The sequence below is a fragment of the Cupressus sempervirens genome, chromosome 8 (assembly GCF_028749045.1).
Source record: "Cupressus sempervirens isolate cs-2001-9-10 chromosome 8, ASM2874904v1, whole genome shotgun sequence".
NCBI classification, from domain to species: domain Eukaryota; kingdom Viridiplantae; phylum Streptophyta; class Pinopsida; order Cupressales; family Cupressaceae; genus Cupressus; species Cupressus sempervirens.
In genome coordinates this window covers 36753720-36773270 of record NC_143125.1, presented here as the reverse complement: position 1 = coordinate 36773270, position 19551 = coordinate 36753720, and positions in this window count along the sequence as shown.

Genomic DNA, 19551 nt, shown 5'->3' with positions numbered 1-19551 from the left:
TAATACTGCAAAATATGAGGCTTTGTTATTGGGGATAATATCAGCAAAAGAAAGAGGAATAAACATCTTGAGAGCTCGAGGTGATGTAGAACTCATTATCAAGAAAATTAAAGGACAATATTTAGTGAAAAATTACAAGTTAAAGAACTATAGAAATAGAGTTTTTTGATGAAATAGAAGGTCTAAATGCCTTTTCTATTGAAGCAATGCCAAGGGAGATGAACACGAAAGTTGATTCTCTAGCAGTTTTTTCTTCTTTGCTACTTCCTCGCTTAGAATTTAAGGATAAGAAATACTAGATTGAAATGGTGTATCGAGCTCCTGTTCCAGAAAATGTAGAGTCCTGACAAGTTTTTGGAGATGACAAAAGCTTAACGTTGTTCCTAGAAAATGACAAATCCAGTTCTGTACATGAATCCAAGAATCATAATCATGAAAGCTTTGATGTTGAGAAGAATCAAAATGGTAAAGTTCAATTGCAAGGTAATATCATTCCCCCATATTTTGTAGCCTTGGAAAAATTGTTTAATAGACATGATGCCTACATAAAGTAGAAGAGGGTAGAAAGGGGACCTACCATTGGAGAGTATGAAGGGGTAAATATCAAAGATAGTCATGATCCTTAAATGATCAACATTGGAAAATGTTGTCCACCTAAAGAAAAGGAAGCTGTGAAATGACTATTCATGGAATAGAGGGATGTTTTTTCTTGGAGTTACAAAGATCTAAAAAGTTATAAGGGTGGGGAGGTAAAACATCAAATTCCACTCAAACCTGATGCGGTTCCTTTCCAGCAAAAAAAAATGAATTATAATCCTAAGGTCGCAGATGCCATTTTTTGGGAGGTAGATAAAATGTTCAAAGCAAAAATCATCTATCTCATCCATCACTCCACCTAGATAGCTAACATAGTACCAGTCAAGAAGAAGAATGGAGAAATAAGGATCTACATTGATTGTCACAATTTGAACCAGGCATCTTTGAAGGATAATTTCACTCTTCCCAATATGGATTACTTATTACAAATAGTGGCTGGATCTAAAATGATGTTTATGCTTGATGGATTTTTAGGTTACAATAAAGTAGAGGTAGAAGAGAAAGACTAGCACAAGATAGCATTTACCACTGCTTGGGGTACATTTGTATATCACAGAATGCCCTTTAGACTTATTAATACTAGTACTACATTCCAAAGATGTGTGAGAAAAACATTTGCTGACCTAAAGGACCAAATTATAGTTATATATCTAGATGACCTTACCATACTTTCAAAAAGGAGAAAAGATCACATGGAGGATTTAAGGAAAGTCTTACAGAGATGCCGAGAACATTGAATCTCACTCAATCCAAATAAATTAGTTTTTTGTGTGACGGAGGGAAAGCTCCTTGGTCATATAGTATCTCAAGAGGGCATTAGAATTGATCCCAAATGAGTAAAGGCCATTCAAAGGTTAAGTCTTCCCTCAAACAAAATCGGGGTTAATTCATTCTTTGCGTAGGTGAATTTTCTCAGAAGGTTTGTGCCAGATTTTGCAGAAACCACTAAGCATATAGTGGAGATGATGAAGGGAAATTCAAATTTCAAATGGAATGAGATGGGAAAGTAGGCATTCCAAAACATAAAAACTACTATTGCTAATGCACCAATTTTATGTCATCCAAATTACAAGCAAGATTTCAACATCTATTGTTATGCTTTGAAACATACTTTATCTGCGATACTTATGCAAAATAATGATGAAGGGGTACAAGCCCCAATAGGTTTCATGAGCATATGCTTGAAAAATCATGAATTAAAGTATTCATAGATTCAGAAGCATGCTTATACAATAGTCAAAGCACTGATTTTTTTATTATTCTATATCTTGCATTCACATTCTGTTGTTTATAAACCAGATGTAGCTGTGAAAAGTGTATTGGCACAATAGGATGTAGGTTGCAATGCTAGAGGAGCATGGATAAAAAAGACACAAGAATATGATATAGAAATCAAGCCTACAAAGCTAGTAAGGGGAAATGCTCTTTGCAAAGTGATTGCAAAAATTAAGATCACTGAAGAATCAACAGAATTGGGAGAAAAGCAACTAGTGTTTGCTGTAGGTCTTCATGATTCATGGTTTGAAAATATTACTTATCTGCTAACATATGGAGAATGCCTAGAGGGCCTAAATGCAAGACAAAGAAGAGATCATAAGTTGAAAGCAACCAAGTATGTAATTTGGGATGAAAAATTATTTAAAAAGGCTATTGATGGAACTTTTCTCAGGTGTGTAGACAAACAATAGCAAGAAAAAATATTGAAAACATTTCATGACAAAGCTTGTGGAGGGCATTTTTCATCCTTAGTTACAACTTTCAAAATACTGAGACATTGCTATTACTGGTCTGGGATGTTCAAAGATGCCTATTCCTGGTTAGCAAAGTGTGAAAAATGTAAGATGTTCACCAGGCATCCTCATTTAGTTGTTCTACCATTAAGGCCTATCATCATTGAAGGACCCTTTCAACAATTGGGTCTTGATTTTATTGGTCCTGTAAGTCTGACATCTAGTGCCAACCACTAGTATGTGATAACTACAACTGATTACTTCACTAAGTGGGTGGAAGTCAAAGCAACCAATAAAACTACTTTTGAAGTAGTGTGTGAATTCATTAAGGAGAACATATTGGTTAGATTTGGCGTTCCTATTAGATTAGTGATGGATAATGCAACCTACTTTTCTTTAATTGAGATTACTAGTTTTTACTTTGAGTATGGAATTACTATTAGTCACTCATCTAATTATTTCCCACAAGGAAATGGTCAGGCTGAGTCTAGTAACAAGAATTTGATAAATATTTTTAAGAAGTTGGTGTTAGATAATCAAAAGACTTGGCACAAGAAGATTCATGAGGCATTGTGGGAAAATAGGGTGACACTTAAAAAAGCAATTGGCATATCTCCTTTTGAATCAATATATGAGATTGAAGATAATCTACCATTACCTTTAGAATTGGCTACAAACAAACTCAGAATAGTGATCAAAGATGATATTTATAAAAATGGTTTAGGGAAGAGAATTTTGTATCTAAGCAAGCTTGAAGAGGAAAGAAATGAAATGGTGGATCACATCACACAACACCAAATGTAGGTGAAGGACCTATTTGATAAGAAGGCTAGACCACAAAAATTCATCATAAGAGATAGTGTGTTACTCTGGGATAAGAAAAGTGCTCCAAAAGGTCTGCATAAAAAGTTTGATACCTTGTGGAAAGGTACATCTAGCATCCATCAGGCATTTGAGGATAATTATTTCAAATTGGCTTATGAAGATGGAAAAGTACTACCTCCAGCCTATAATGGTTAGGATTTGAAGCTTTATCAAATTAAAAATTGAGAATAGGTAACCCCTGTATTGTATTATAGTTAGGTATAGTTTCTTTCTGTGTTTTCCTAGCTAGTCTCCTTTCCTTGCCTTTGTTTTGCTATTCTTTTCCCCATTTTTGTTTTTTTGTGTTGCCACCTTTTATCATCTTTGCAAAACTAGAGATTTTGAATTCCTCACTTGGGTATGCTCAACCAAAGTCCCCAGTCAGAGCCAGCTATTGCCCCACTTTTGAACCTGTACTCATTTTGCAAAAATGGAAAAGATTTTGTCTTAGTTTGGTCTGGGTATGTCTAAGTCTAGTCATTCCTCCTTAGGTGGAAAGATTCTCCATTAGATTTCCCATCTTTCCCTTCTCTTGCATTTCATGGCCGAGTGGGTTTCTCCTTGATATCGTATACCTAATTTGATGGAGATTCTAGCATTTCATAAAGATGTTCACAAAGTTATTTTCAATGATGGATTTTTTTGTGGCTTATCATGGTTTACCCATGAAAAAAATGAAGCTTGCAGATAATCAAACATTGCATTCTCCTCGGTGGGTTTTCAACCCATGAAGGTGATTTTTTGTAGAGGTTAATAAATGTGGCTTATAGACTAAAGCAAGAAGAGAATGAGTTGTTCTATGGATAAGCTTTATTTTCACCATAGTATTTTTCCTTGGATAACATCCAAAATTCATCATGGTCCTCAAAGTCACCTTAAGTGGAAAACTCTAAAATGACTTTTCCACGACGGGCTTTCAACCCATGAAGTCAATTTTCTAATAAACACATTTGTAAATGAAAATAGTGAAGAAGTGGGCCCTCTTTTGATCTCCATAGTCCTTTTGTGGTTTTCTAAACTCAGAGAAAAGGTTAACTCAAGAGTTAGAAGGTAAATAAAGCTTGAGTGGAAAATTGAAGATCACCTTCTCCTCGGCGGTTTTCAACCCATGAGGGAAATTTTATGCATTCATAGAGAAATCAACTTTTTAAATAGATTGGGTTCACAAATTTCATGTAAGGCACCTTAAGATGACAATGGAAATAAGGTAATCACAGTTGGAAAAGTGTAGTGAGCAAAATCTGGCTAGACAGATATTTCCTTATAGAGTACTTCATTCTTAATTCTCTGGAACTAGGTGAAAAATGGGAAGGTAAGTATAAAATAAAGGAAATTTATCATTAGGCCAATGGAAATAGTGGAAAGACATGGAAGTTTCCATTAGAAACTCTCGTATTTACTAATCTGATAGATTTATCGTTTAATTCATTCGTGTGGCATGGATCTTGAAGATTAATGGGTGAATTGGAATTTCTATATAGATAGAAACATAATAGTTTTTCAAATTACTACTTTTTCTTGAACTATTATGCTATTGAATTGCATAGCATTTTCAAATCTCTTATACTTGAAAACTCTATCCTCTACACTTCCTTCAAGTTTAAAGTTTGAATTCACTTCTACCTCAGATAAAATGGCAACCAGTTTTGTTGGGTTTGATGGACTTAATGGGATCAAATCCACATTGCAGAGTTTCACAGATACCTCACTCCATTTCTATGACATGCAAGATTTTCAAAGGAGGCTAAGGTTAGAGCCAATTCACCATATAACCGAGAAGCTCTGAGGAAGTGGGTTAGTGGAAGTAGTTAGGTTTCTGGTGGTAGTTCCAACTCCTAAATTAATTGTTGAATGTATAAATCACAACAAACTAGATACTAGAAAAATTCTACTACCTAATCATATAGTTCTAATCTCTATTGATAGGAAAACTATAGTAAATTTCCTCCAAGTTCTAGAATGAGAGGAGTTTTCTGAGTTGATAGTAGGAGGAGCAATGTCTGGGTTCTCCTTGAAGAAAATGGTGTGGAGAAAATAAATTATGAGGTTCTGGTTCCAAAAGTCATGGTGTGCCAAGAGTAAGGTTCCTAAAACTCTACTTGACACTGATCTCAAGCCTAAAATTGTAAACATTTTGGTTCTCTTGTATAGATTGAAAGGTGAGGTAGAAGCACTTAATTTTGTTGAATAATATTTCTTTCTAGTACAAATTATCTGTTCAGATACATAGTAGTTGATTGGGCCTCTGAGGTAAGTGAGCATCTATTCAGAGCCCTTTGTGTTGCAAAGTTTTACAACACCTTTTATGTGTCTTCTTTCCTGATTTATATGTTAGCTTCTCTACAATTGTGGCCAGGCATTCCTATAATAGAGAACTTTCCTAATGATGTGAAAAGCTATGAGTTCTATCCATGTTTGAAATTGCAGAATAGTTATACAAAATATTTCAAAGTTAATAATGCATTTATGATGAGAATTTTTAGGGAACTCCAAGGATGCCCAAAGAGGAGGTTCATCCCAGAGGTAATGGCAACTATCAGTTAGTTTGGTAGCAATTTTATCTAGTTCTCATCATTCTCATATTTGCATCTTGCAACTTTCGATGGATTTCCTTTGAAGCTACCTAGGTATCCAAGCGATATGATCATGCTGATAGAGATCATGAGGTAGGAAAGCTAGGTGAACATGTTGAGTGCAAGCTTGAAGAAGAAAGAGTATGAATTTCGTATGAAGGTTGGAGCTTATAGTTGTGAGTTTGGCTATGATGCAAAAAATATGCTCAAAGAATTTGAGACTAAATATCAATTAGACGCATATGAGGTTCTGAGACCTATGTTTGACCCAAATGGGTATGCAAGAGATGTGTTTTAGTTCGGGAGCATGATCAAACATGTTACTACAGTCAAAGATTATTTGGCAGACTATAGAGATGAGCTCAAAAGTAGAGATCGTGCTTTCACTAGGATCACAATAGAGTAAATCAAAACATATGGTATCAACTTTGATATATAAGGCTTGGAAGCTGATGGCCAAAATATGTATAGTAATACATATTTATCAAAGTTAAGGGGGATTATTATCAATTCAGAGCCATATGTAGATGTTGAGGAGAATTTTGATATCATGAGGGATAGAATCATCAAGAGAATGGGGAAATGAGTTGAATGGACAACCAAGAGGAGCTAGAGTAAAGGTGCAGGCACTCAAGCTTCTCTAGCAACTATAACACCTTCCTCATCTTAGAGTGCTACACTAGGCATAAAAATAGCTGCCACTCAAGGCTAGCTCAACCATTAGGTGGAGGTGATCAACCTTTGGACAAGAATGTCCCCATAACTAAGACCTATCATGATGGTTCCCTCCCAATCATTGGAACCCAAACTAGTACTACAAAAAAGAAGGTGGAGGAGCTGAAGGATGGCATGGCCACCTCAAATCCATCCACCCATGTTACACCAATTCCACGGCCTCATATTTCTCCAATCCCTTCTCCCCTTACTACTCAAGTTCCCTCTCCTCGTCATAGTCTCATTCCACTAGCAAGTGCTACTCTTCTGCAACCTAATGGCTCCTCAATATAGATAGTAGACTTAGAGGATGGAAAAAGTAGTAGTAGTGAGTCTATTGAGTCTGAAAAAGCAACAAATAAAACTCCCAAAGTGGATAAAGGTTAGAGTTCTTCTAAACTTGTCTCCAAGGATCTGAAGAATCCTTTCTATTCGACTACTATGAAAACCACTCTAGCTAAGAGGAAGATGTTTAATATAAAATCACTTGAGATGACCTCCAAGGTGATAGGCACTAACTCTTGGTTGGAGGATACTCTAGAGAGAAGAAGGAAAAGGAAAGATGAGAGCACTTCTGTTAAAGTATTGTATCTCTTGCAATCTACTCTAGATCCACATTGACAAAAGTAAATATACAAAAAGCCTTGTCCATACTTGGGCAGGATCTAGAAACAAGACACATGAAAATGGAGATTGCCAAGCCCAATAAAGGAGGGAGGATTGAGGACATGACTATGGATGATTTTACATTGCACTATGTGGATCTTGGGCAAGCTAGGCATGCCACCAAATTTGTCTTATGGACATCAACCAACGAGGTGATCGAGGGGCAACTAGAAAGTCTAAAGTTGTCTAAGACCAAAATGAAGGCTGAGCTAGAAGAATTGAATAAATTCATTAGATAGCTAGTCACTCCATTGGCAGCCATCTCTGGAGTACCAATGACTAAAAATCCTACTACTGCTAAAGTTCAGACCCTCATCTCTAAACTCCAAGAAGATAGGCATTTTGGTCAAACTGGCAACACATGGATTGAGAAGATCAAATTAGAAGGAGCCACTATTGTGGAACAAATTGGTAATGTTATCTTAAGATTGGAAATAAGAAAGGATAACATTATACCAAATAGCAATACTCTAGCTAGAGAAAGGGTGAAGTGTGATGATTGCATATCCCTCTTGAAAATGATCATCCAGATGAAGCCCAAGTAAGTGGTAGAAGAAAAAATATTACCAAAGGGAGATGAACCTCTATTTGAGTGGCTTCAAAGCATGTAGTTTAAGACTGAGGTGATCCAGTCCATAGAAAAAGGGCTTAAAGAAATAGAGGATAAAGTGAAGAAGACACAAGACAAAGGATTTGAACTTATGAAGGGATTACATATAGATTCCCATACTAGTGGCCAAGGAAAAGTACTTATTGGAATCAATGTCATGAAGGAAAATTTTTCTAGCTTTCTAGATAGTTTGTCTGATATATCTTCCTGTAGTGAAAATAGGGTTGCTAAACTCTAGGAACTTAGCAGATGCATACATGTAGCCACAAAGGAACTACCAAATCAACTAAGTGTTGTAAAGGAGTTAGCCAGAGAACATGCCAAATGGCTCTTAAGGTATACCAATATCCACGTGCCTAGGCATGAAGAGTTCATCCCAATCATAGTTCCACCAAGGCCTACAAAGAAAAAGCAAAAAAGGGCAAGAAGTTGAAGTGATTCACATTTTGCCTTTTCTTTCGTAATTAATTGAAATGTGAAAGATTGGTGCCTTTCCATTTGTCAATCTTGAGAAGATGAACCAATTGAACTTCCATTGTAACGATCATCTCAAACTTGTATATGTATAAGATTAAAAGATTAATAAATAGGTTGGAAAATTTTTGTTGCAGAGACAACTGAATGGTATTTTATATCAATTATTTTCTATTCCAATTTCTATTAGATTTAGTCTTATGTTTTCTCTTTTGTTTGAGTTGAAATGCGAAAAGAACAGAGTTTCATTCCCCTACTTTTAAACAACGAATGAATGTGATAAGTAGTATCACAATTTATTCAAAGAGAGATCCCTTCAAAACTCTCTATTTGTTAATCATAGTTTAGATTCATATTAACCTAGCTCTAACTTAGCTTCATACTAGTTATTACTCAGTTAAGCTTTGTGAATTCATAAGATGTGTGGATTCATAAACTTTTTTAGAAATTCAAAAATTTAAATTTTCTTGAGTTAGATTCTATTTAGGTCTAGCTTGGTTCTACCTCTTCTATTCTCAGGTCAAGAACATACCCCGAGTTAGTTTAGGAGAAAAATATAATTAATTGCAAATCAATTCTAAGGAGCTGTACCTACCAATTTAGAGAAAAACCAATTCATCCATAAGTGGTTTTTCAATTGTTCATAACCAGATATTGTTCCAGGTTTGGGTTTTAAGAGTTATAATTAAAAAGAACAAATCTATTTACCTGTTAGAATTCTTTAGAATAACTGAGAGGGGGGAGTGAATCAGTTATCCAATCTCCAAATGTCCTAATAATACTTTTTCACTACTTTTAATGAATCCATACACTTTTCATCCATCCAAACTTAGATCAACCATATTAGAAAGTTACAGTAAATCAACATGCAACAATAAAACATGCAATGTTAACACATGACACAATGATTTACGTGGAAACCCAATTTGGGAAAAACTACCAGTAACATGCTACTTGATTCTCACTCTTCTAAAGTGATGCCCTGTTAAAAGCCTACCCTATTAAAGGCTTACAACACGCTGTTAAATGTGACCTTGTTACAGGATTTCACCAAACTGTTAGGAATGGGCTTGATCAAAGGACTTTAGAACATTCACTTGGAATGTCACCCTGTTAAAGGATTTATCTGATGGCTATTAAACCAACCTAAGTCCATAGGATTTAAACTAACTGCTACAATTGCTATAGAGTAACAATAATGGAATGTTGATCTGATACAACTTACAACATACTTTGCAAATTTTAGATAACTCTTCAGTTCTATCCTTTTGCTTGGCTTTACTCACTTTAGCTCTGACAGCTTGTCTTCCTCTCAAGCTTCATCTCCTTGAGTCATCTTACTCATCATGCCAATGCAATCATATCTGGGGTCTTCCTATTGAAACAGAGTAACTGTGCTTTCTTTCTCCTTAGCACCTCCTTCAGCACTTCATGCTTTTATGCTCAACCACCTTCTCCTCTATTTTCTTCATGACCTTATGACTTCTTAAATAGAAATCTAGTTTTCCTTTGCCACTTGATTCTCCCTTTCCAACTTTAGGGTTTCAAAATAGATTAGGTAGGATACAATGTATCTACCCTATATCTTGCTCTTATCTAGAAACTTTTTCTAGACTCTAGTTGTAATCTCCAAAAATGTTCTACATGGTGTTCTGTGCCACAAGCTCATCATTCTTATCTTCCATTTAATTTACAGATTTCTAGATAATAACCTTGTTAGCTTGGATCAAGTGAATCTTTGATTTTCAAAATAATGTAGCAACTCAGCATTATTGATTTATTGATGCTCGACATCTATTTCTACTCAGCACTTGTATCTACTCGGTACTTGATTTTACTTGGCACCTGAAGTTCACTCGACATCTGAAGTTCACTTGGCATCTGATGTTTACTCGGCATCTAAAGTTTACTCGGCATCTGAAGTTCACTCGGCATCTAAAGTTTACTTGACATCTGAAGTTTACTCGGCATCTGAAGTTTACTCGACGCTTGAAGTTTATTCGGCACTTGAAGTTCACTCGCTCGGCTTTAACTGGGAATCTTTTTGGCACCTACTAGCTTGCTCAACTCCCTCTCTCTAATGAACTTTAGTTAGGCTTTATAGATGTCTTAGCTAAAACCTTACATCTTTGATATGTTTCAATGTGCCTATTCTCTGTGTCTATCATCAATACACTTTTTCATCAATGGCTTAGCTGATCCTTCTACTTCATTTCAACATCATAACTTCAACCTTTCTCTAGGTGCTCTAGTTATAGCTTATTGATTGCTTCCTCCTTGTCAATCAACCACTTGATAGTATTTGAATCACTAAAGCAATTTTCATTCCTGCAAGTAGCAAGTTTGACATCAATGACAAAACAATGATTGAGAACATTCTTTACCAGTTCCTTATGATCATTTCAACAATTTTCCTCATGATCTTTTCAATCATTTCCAACAATCTCCCTCTTTGGCATTGATGGCAAAATCAAACTGATCAATTGATCAATTTAGTTACCACCAAGATTATATACGTTGTTTTCTATTTTCTGCTACTTTTTCTAGCTGCTACATCTTTACTATTGATCTCATATATATCTTTCAGTTTCTTCATTAATCTCCCTCTTTCTTTGTATTGATCAGGTTTCTACATACTTCTCCCTCTTTGACATAAATGCCAAAGATGTAGAATTTTTATCAGGCAAAATATAAGCTTTGGCTTCTTGATGTCTTCTCCCTTTGTCACCATGCTTATGACTGATTTGGAGTTTCTACTCTTGCTATCATCCTCTGCATCATTCTATTGATATTTCAATGATTTGTTCATGTTGATGTAGGGCAGCATCCTTGTTGCTTTAAATTTCTTGAGTTAGGGGTATTACCTCCAACTTACCTCTAATATATTCATAAGTATCCTTGGGCAATGGTTTAGTGAAGATATCTGCAGTTTGTTCCTTTGTGTGAATGTATTCCAACTTCACTTATTTGTCTTCTACCAATTCTCTGACATAATGATACTTGATTGCAATATGCTTGGTTTTTGCATGCATTACTAGATTTTTTGATATGTTTATAACACTTGTATTATCACAATGCAATATCACAAGTTTTGTTACCTCTTCTTTCATTCCTCTTAATAGATGTGTGAGCCACACAATGTTTGTGCAATTGACTGCAGTTGCTACATATTCTGATTCTGCAGTGGACTGGGATGTGCATGCTTGTTTCTTGCTAGTCCAAGTAACTAGCCTTTTACCTAGAAATAATGCACCTCCATTTGCGCTTTTTCTGACACCAATTTTGCCTCCCCAATCTGCATCTGTATATGCATTAAGTTCAAACTTTCCATTCTTTTTGTAGTATAGACCAAAGTTATTAGTTCCTTTAAGATATCTCATTATTCTTTTTACTGCTAGGAGATGATTTTCTTTGGGATTAGCAGAGAATCTAGCCACTATTCCAACTGCTAATGCTATGTTTGGTCTACTATGTACAACATATTGTAGTTTTCCAATCATGGATCTGTACATTGTTTGATTGACTTCAGCTAATTCATCATTTTTGGATAGTTTATTTCCTATCGCCATTGGTGTGCTGACTAGTTTGGACTCCTCCAATCCAAACGTTTTGAGTATTTCTTTGATATACTTTGATTGTGTCACAAATATACCATGTTTTAGTTGATGTACTTGCAATCCAAAAAAAATTGATCTCTCCAAACATAGACATTTCAAACTCATGTTTCATTTTGTCAGCAAAGCCTTTGCAATGCACTTCCTTTCCTCCAAACATTATGTCATCCACAAAGATTTCAGATACAATAATATCCTTACTTTCTTCTACTTTGATGTACATGTTCCTATTATCATCTATTCTTTCAAATTCTATTTGCACTAGATACTTGTGAAGTCTCTCATACCATGCTCTAGGTGCTTGTTTCAAACCATAGAGTGCTTTATGTAATTTACAAACCATATCCATGTTGTTATCATCAACAAATCCATCTAGTTGTTCAATGTAGACTTCTTCTTCTAGTATACCATTTAGAAAAGCAGACTTTACATCCATCTGATAAACTTTGAAATCTTTATATCTAGCATATGCAAGTAAAGTTCTTACTCCTTCCATTCTAGCAATGGGGGCAAATGTTTCCCCATAGTCTAGTCCTTCTTGAGCATAACCCTTGCATACTAGTCTAGCTTTGTTTCTAGTAATCTCACCATTCTCATCTCGCTTGTTCTTGAATACCCACTTGGTGCCAATCACATTTTTGTTAACTATTCTGGGAACTAAACTCCAGGTTTTGTTCTTCTTTATTTGATCAATCTCTTCTTCCATAGCTTTATACTAGTCATCATCTTGTAATGCACCATATATTGTTTTAGGTTTAGATTTTCTAATCAGACATGATTCATTTCTTAGTCTATTCCTAGTCATCGGTCTTGCATCTTTGTCACCAATTATCTGTTCAACAAGGTGATCTCTTTTTACATATTTGGATAATCTTGGTTCTGTCCTTGTTTCCATGTTTGATCTTTCTGATTCAGGGTCACTATGTACTGAGTTGTCAGGTTTTTCTTCATCTATTTCATGTGTACTAACTTCTAAATTGGATTGTGCATTTCCTTCATTCTGCAACTCGACTTCTGAATGCAGCTTGACATTCACTGGTTGTGACTCGGCTGAAACTAAAATTTTTTGTTGAGTTTCAATTTGATTGACAACATCCTCATCAACAGGCATTCTTTCATAAGAATACACAAAGGTTCTGTATTCATTCATTCTCTTTGGTTCTTCAACTTGGACTTATGTATGCTCATCAAAGTTTACATTTGCACTTTCCACAATTTTGTTAGTGTTAGTATTCAAACACTTGTATGCCTTACTTCTAGTGGAGTAACCAAGAAATATGCCTTCATCACTTTTTACATCAAATTTTCCATTTCTAGCATCTTTAAGGATAAAGCACTTGCAACCAAACACTTTGAAATGTTTTACATTGGGTGAGTGACCATACCATAATTCAAAAGGTGTTGTATTTGTACCTTTCTTGACTTGTACTTGGTTCAGTGTATGAATAGCTACACTTACAGCTTCTGTCCAATATTTTAGAGTAATAGTATTTTCCATCATTAATGTTTTGGCACAGTCAATCATAGATCTATTTCTTCTTTCAGCAATTCCATTCTATGGGGAAGTTCTGGGAGTTGATGTTTGTCTTTTGATTCCTTTGTCATTACAAAATATCTCAAATTCTTTTGATGTGAATTCACCACCTCTGTTTAATCTCAAGCATTTCAAGCTCTTTCCTGTTTCCTTTTCAACTCTAGCCATATACCACTTAAACATTTGAAAGGCATCAGATTTTTGTCTTAAGAACATAACAGTCATCATTTTGGAATAGTCATCAAAAAATAACATTATGTATTTATCTCCTCTATAGCTTTGTACTTCCATTGAACCACATAAGTCAGTATGAACTAACTCAAGTACTTCTTTAGATGTATAGTTTTTGCTTTTGAAACTTGACTTTGTCATCTTTCCTAGCTGACATTGTTTGCACATGTTATTATCAGGCTTCTTCAATTTTGATAAACCTCTGAATTTCTTCATTTTACTAATATTGACCAGATTGTCAAAGTTGACATGACATAGCCTTTTGTGCCATAACCATTCATCATCAAATTTTGCAACAAAACAAGAGACATCATCCATATCAAGGTAAAAAAGATTACTTCTTATTTGATCTCCTTTTCCTATCAGTTTACCATCAGTATCATAGATTTTGCAGTTTTGTTTCCAAACTCTACTTTGCATCCTATATTGCCTAACTGTGAGACAATCAGAAAATTGTAGTTTAATCATTCAACGTAGTATGCATTATCACATGAAATTTGTTCTGTAAACTTAATGGAACCTTTTCCTTTTATTTGACATGGAGCATCATTACCAAATCTAACACTATTTCCATCATACTAAGTAAAGTTAACAAACTTACTTTTTTCTCCTTTCATGTGATGTGAGCATCCACTATCTATGATCCATCAATCATTCTTGTTCATACATGTTACTAGTTTTGTAGGCTCTTCTTCATCAGATTGGTCCTTCATGGCTACATAAACAACTTCATCATCATTATCATCAGAATTTTCTTCAACAATATAACACTTCTTGCCTTTGTCTTTGTAATCTCTCTTATTGTCTTCTCTTCCATATTTGTATTTGTTTCCTTACTTGTAATCCTTTTTCTATGTACATCTAGCAACAATATGACCTACTTCATTGTAGTTAAAACAAATGATAGGCATCTTACCTTTGAATTTTCCTTTACCTCTGTGAAGTCTTCTAGCAAGTAGTGCTTCCAATTGTTCCACATCTTCCTCATCAGTGCTTCTTTCACTAGATACATATTTCATCTTTCTTCCCTTTTTTGATTTTATTTGTTCAGCATCTTTTAGTGATAGCTTGGCCTTGAAAGTAGATTCAACATTCTTAGGTTTGTAGTTGTCAAAGTTAGATAACTCAAATGCAGTGAGTCTACCCACTATACCTTCAAAACTTAAATTGTTTCCTAGTACACATCTTAGTTCTTGTATTGCAGATACTCTAATAGCATAGATAAGGAGCAAGGTTCTTAAGAATTTACTATTGATAGTATCTTCATCCAATTGACCATTCAAACATCTTATTGCACTTACCACTTCCTTTATTCTTGTGCCATACTGAGCAGCATTCTCATTTTCCTCCATTTTCATATCATCAAACTTTCCTTTGAGAATTTCTCTTTTTGCTCTTTGGACATTCTGATCTCCTCCATAGATGTCTGATAGGGCTTTCCACATTTTGAATGTAGTGTCACATCCTTTGATATCATAAAATTCAGCATTATCTAATTGTGTTCCTATTTGTCTTTCATATCTTCTACAGTAAGAGTACCAGTTGGATCAACATGTTCAGTAATAATTGAATTTTGGGCATAATCTCCTATAGATCCAAGATGTAGCTTCATAAAACTTTGCCATGCAAAAAATTTTTCTTTGTACATTTTGATCTTTCCTGCTTATAGTCCCTTTAAACTCAAACATTAGTTAAGCTCTAATACCAATTGTTAGAATTCTTTAGAATAACTAAGAGGGGGGGGGGGGGGGGTGAATCAATTATCCAAGGTCCAAATGTCCTAATAATACTTTTTCACTACTTTTAATGAATCCATACATTTTTCATCCATCCAAACTTAGATCAACCATATTAGCAAGTTACAATAAATCAACATGCAACAATAAAACATGCAAGATTAACACATGACACAATGATTTACGTGGAAACCCAATTTGGGAAAAACTACCAGTAACATGCTACTTGATTCTCACTCTTCTAAAGTGATGCCCTATTAAAAGCCTGCCCTGTTAAAGACTTACAACACACTATTAAATGTGACCTTGTTACAAGATTTCACCAAACTGTTAGGAATGGGCCTGATCAAAGGACTTTAGAACATTCACTTGGAATGTCACCCTGTTAAAGGATTTATCTGATGGCTATTAAACCAACCTAAGTCCATAGGATTTAAACTAACTGTTACAATTGCTATAGAGTAACAATAATGGAAAGTTGATCTGATACAACTTACAACATACTTTGCAGATTTCATATCACTCTTCAATTCTATCTTTTTGCTTGGCTTTAATCACTTCAGCTCTAATAGCTTGTCTTCCTCTCAAGCTTCATCTCCTTGAGTCTTCTTACTCATCATGCCAATGCAATCATATCTAGGGTCTTCCTATCGAAATAGAGTAATTGTGCTTTCTTTCTCCTTAGCACCTCCTTCAGCACTTCATGCTTTTATGCTTGACCACCTTCTCCTCTATTTGCTTCATGACCTTATGACTTCTTAAATAGAAATCTAGTTTGCCTTTGCCACTCGATTCTCCCTTTCCAACTTTAGGGTTTCAAAATGGATTAGGTAGGATACAATGTATCTACCCTATATCTTGCTCTTATCTAGAAACTTCATCTAGACTCCAGTTGTAATCTCCAAAAATGTTCTACATGGTGTTCTGTGCCACCAGCTCATCATTCTTATCTTCCATTTAATTCACAAATTTCTAGATAACAGCCTTGTCAGCTTGGAACTGGTGAATCTTTGATTTTCAAAATAATGCAGCAACTCGACATTATTGATTTACTAATGCTCGACATTTGTTTCTGCTCAGCACTTGTATCTGCTTGGTACTTGATTTTACTTGGCACCTGAAGTTCACTCGGCATCTGAAGTTCACTCGGCATTTGATGTTTACTTAGCATTTGAAATTTACTCAGCATCTGAAGTTCACTTGGCATCTGAAGTTTACTTGGCATCTGAAGTTTACTCGGCACTTGAAGTTCACTTGCTCGGCTTTAACTAGGAATCTGTTCGGCACCTACTAGCTTGCTTGGCTCCCTCTCTCTAATGAACTTTAGTTATGCTTTATAGATGTCTTAGCTAAAACCTTACATCTTTGATATGTTTCAATGTGCCTATTCTCTGTGTCTGTCATCAATACACTTTTTCATCAATGGCTTAGCTGATCCTTCTACTTCATTTCAACATCATAACTTCAACCTTTCTCTAGGTGTTCTAGTTACAACTTATTGATTGCCTCCTCCTTGTCAATCAACCACTTGATAGTATTTGGATCACAAAAGCAATTGTCATTCCTGCAAGTAGCAAGTTTGACATCAATGACAAAATAATGATTGAGAACATTCTTTACCAGTTCCTTATGATCATTTCAACAATTTTCCTCATGATCTTTTCAATCATTTCCAACAATTACCAATAGATTTTTGGAAACTCTACTTGGGATACGAATAGTTTCTTGACTAAAAAGCCTATGTCATGAGGAAAAATGGTACTACCTCATGAAAACATTATTTTAGAGCTCCAACCTAAACTTGGTTTTCAAGACGATCAAGAAGACATAATTTCATCCCTAAATACGTTTGTTTAGAGACATAGGAGGAATGTTGAACATTGGAAGAGGAAGAAAGAAGAGCTAAAGCTTTGGAAAGAGCTATTCAAAGTAGAGACACCCAAAGAGTAGAAAGATAATTAAGACAAGCAACTTAGAGATAAAATTAACTTAGCATCCTAGGAAAAGAAAGGTTCCTTAGAAGTACTAAGGAATAGGGTGGGCAAGACCCTAATTTTAATAAATTTACAAAGCTTGGTTTTCCCATCTTAGATGTTCCAAAGCGAAAAGCTGAAAAGAAAAGTCAGAGTAGACCACCTTCCCCTATTAGGAATCAAGATGCTAGCACTTCACATTCAACCTATCAAGTATTTTCCCTACACGAAATAAATGCTCCGCTAGTTATTAATTTCTCACCATACACTAGCAGAAAAATCATGGCTACTCCATGGGCTGCAACAACAGAACCATTAGCACTAATAGCTTACCATCTCCTCCCAACTGGTTCAAGAAAGAATTTTCCAAAATTCTCAAGAGATGGGAAGGTTACTATAGATGAACATATTAAAGATTTCTTTGTAGCTACTCACATCTTAGGTGTCGGGCATTGAGGATGTTGTTGTAAGATTATTGTGGAAACCTTTGTAGATGGTGTGGCAGGTTGGTTTTATCATGTAGATGATGGCTCAATAACTAATTGGGATACAATGAGAATGACGTTTAAGACAAGGTTCAAAACTGTGAAGGATGAACATGCCTTGTTAACACAACTAACTTCAATTAAAAAGAAATCCACCACGAGTATGAGAGATTTTGTTTCCAAGTTCAATAAGATTATTAGCAGAATTCCAACTGTTGATAGACCTACAACCAAAAATTTTAAGACCTTCTTTATCAATGCAATGCCTCGAGATGTCAATTATGATTTGAGAAGAGCACATCCCACAGATTTAGTAGGTGCACAAAAGAAGGCAATTGAATTTGAAGATGATTTGATTTTTGTGGGAAAATGGAAGCAAGAACTTCAAACTAAAGGATCTTCTAGTAATACTATATCATCTGATGAGATGATTCAAAAATTGTCAAATTAATTGATAGCAGTAAAAAGACAATTACCTAGGCTCAGTAATTCTTATCAGGAAAATCATCAAAATTTTCCAAGAAAGAACAATGATGGAAAATATTCGCAGCTCACAGGCTTGCAACCTAGGTTGTAGATTGAAGCAGTTGCAAAGAAAGGAAACATGTGCATCTTTCACTTGACCACAAATCATAATAGTGAGAGTTGTCCAAAGACTGCTTGTATGATGTAGTTATTATCTACCAATGAATTAAACATTGCAACTCCTTTCTTAGAGTCTAATTTGTATTCAAATGGTGACTTTGGAAATTTATTTTTAGAATATGAATCACATTCTAAACCAAAAGGAAAATGTTATGCAACCATTGATGGAACTTCATATACAGTGCTTACTGGGGGCTAAAGGTTGAAGAATCAGTCCTCTAATCATGCTCACAAGAATGATTCTAGTCCTTCAAAAAGTAATGTGCATACTGATCAAGGAATATACACTTCACAAAAGGGTAAGGACCAAGTACCTTCTGATTTCATTCGATTCTATGAAGAATAAAAAATTCAAGTTTCTCCTATAGATTATTTGAAGTCTCACCCTTCTGAGTTAAAAAGGCGGGTAGACTAATGTAAAGGGAACACATCAGATTTGAATCGTAGTGTGACTGTTGAAAAAGGAGATGAAACCTTGACATCTAGCCTATTTAATCAAGAAGATTCTATTATTTTAACAACATCTCCTAGGAAAAAATGCTACCCATTTTATATCTCATTGTATATTAATGGTTGCAAACTCAGCAATTGCATAATAGATTTGGGTGCATCAGATAATGTTATGCCATATTCTATAGCTAAATCCTTGGGTCTCAATCTTACTAAATTGCATTGGAGGTGTTATTCTATGGATTCCAAACAAGTCCCTTTGCTTAGGAAAATCAAAGATGCTCAAGTAGCCTTGGGATCACATCCAAAGAAGAAACTCTTATTGACTATCCTAGTAGTGGATATTCTGATGAGTTATGGACTTCTTTTAAGTAGGAATTTTTGCCAAGACTTGGGAGGAGAAATTAAGTTGGACTTGTCTAAAGTAGTCATATCTAACATGAATAAGAAAGTTAAGCTAGAACCCAAAGAAAAGGAAAAATTCACGGTTCTAAAATTGAATGATCTAAAAGCGTAGATCTTGTATCAAGAACTAGAATTTGGTAATTACATGTTATTTACTAAAGAGGTTCTAGATGAACAAAGAGATGAAGATTAAAGGAAAGGAATTCTAAATAGGGACAAAGATGTAATAGGCATATGGACACTTGAATTT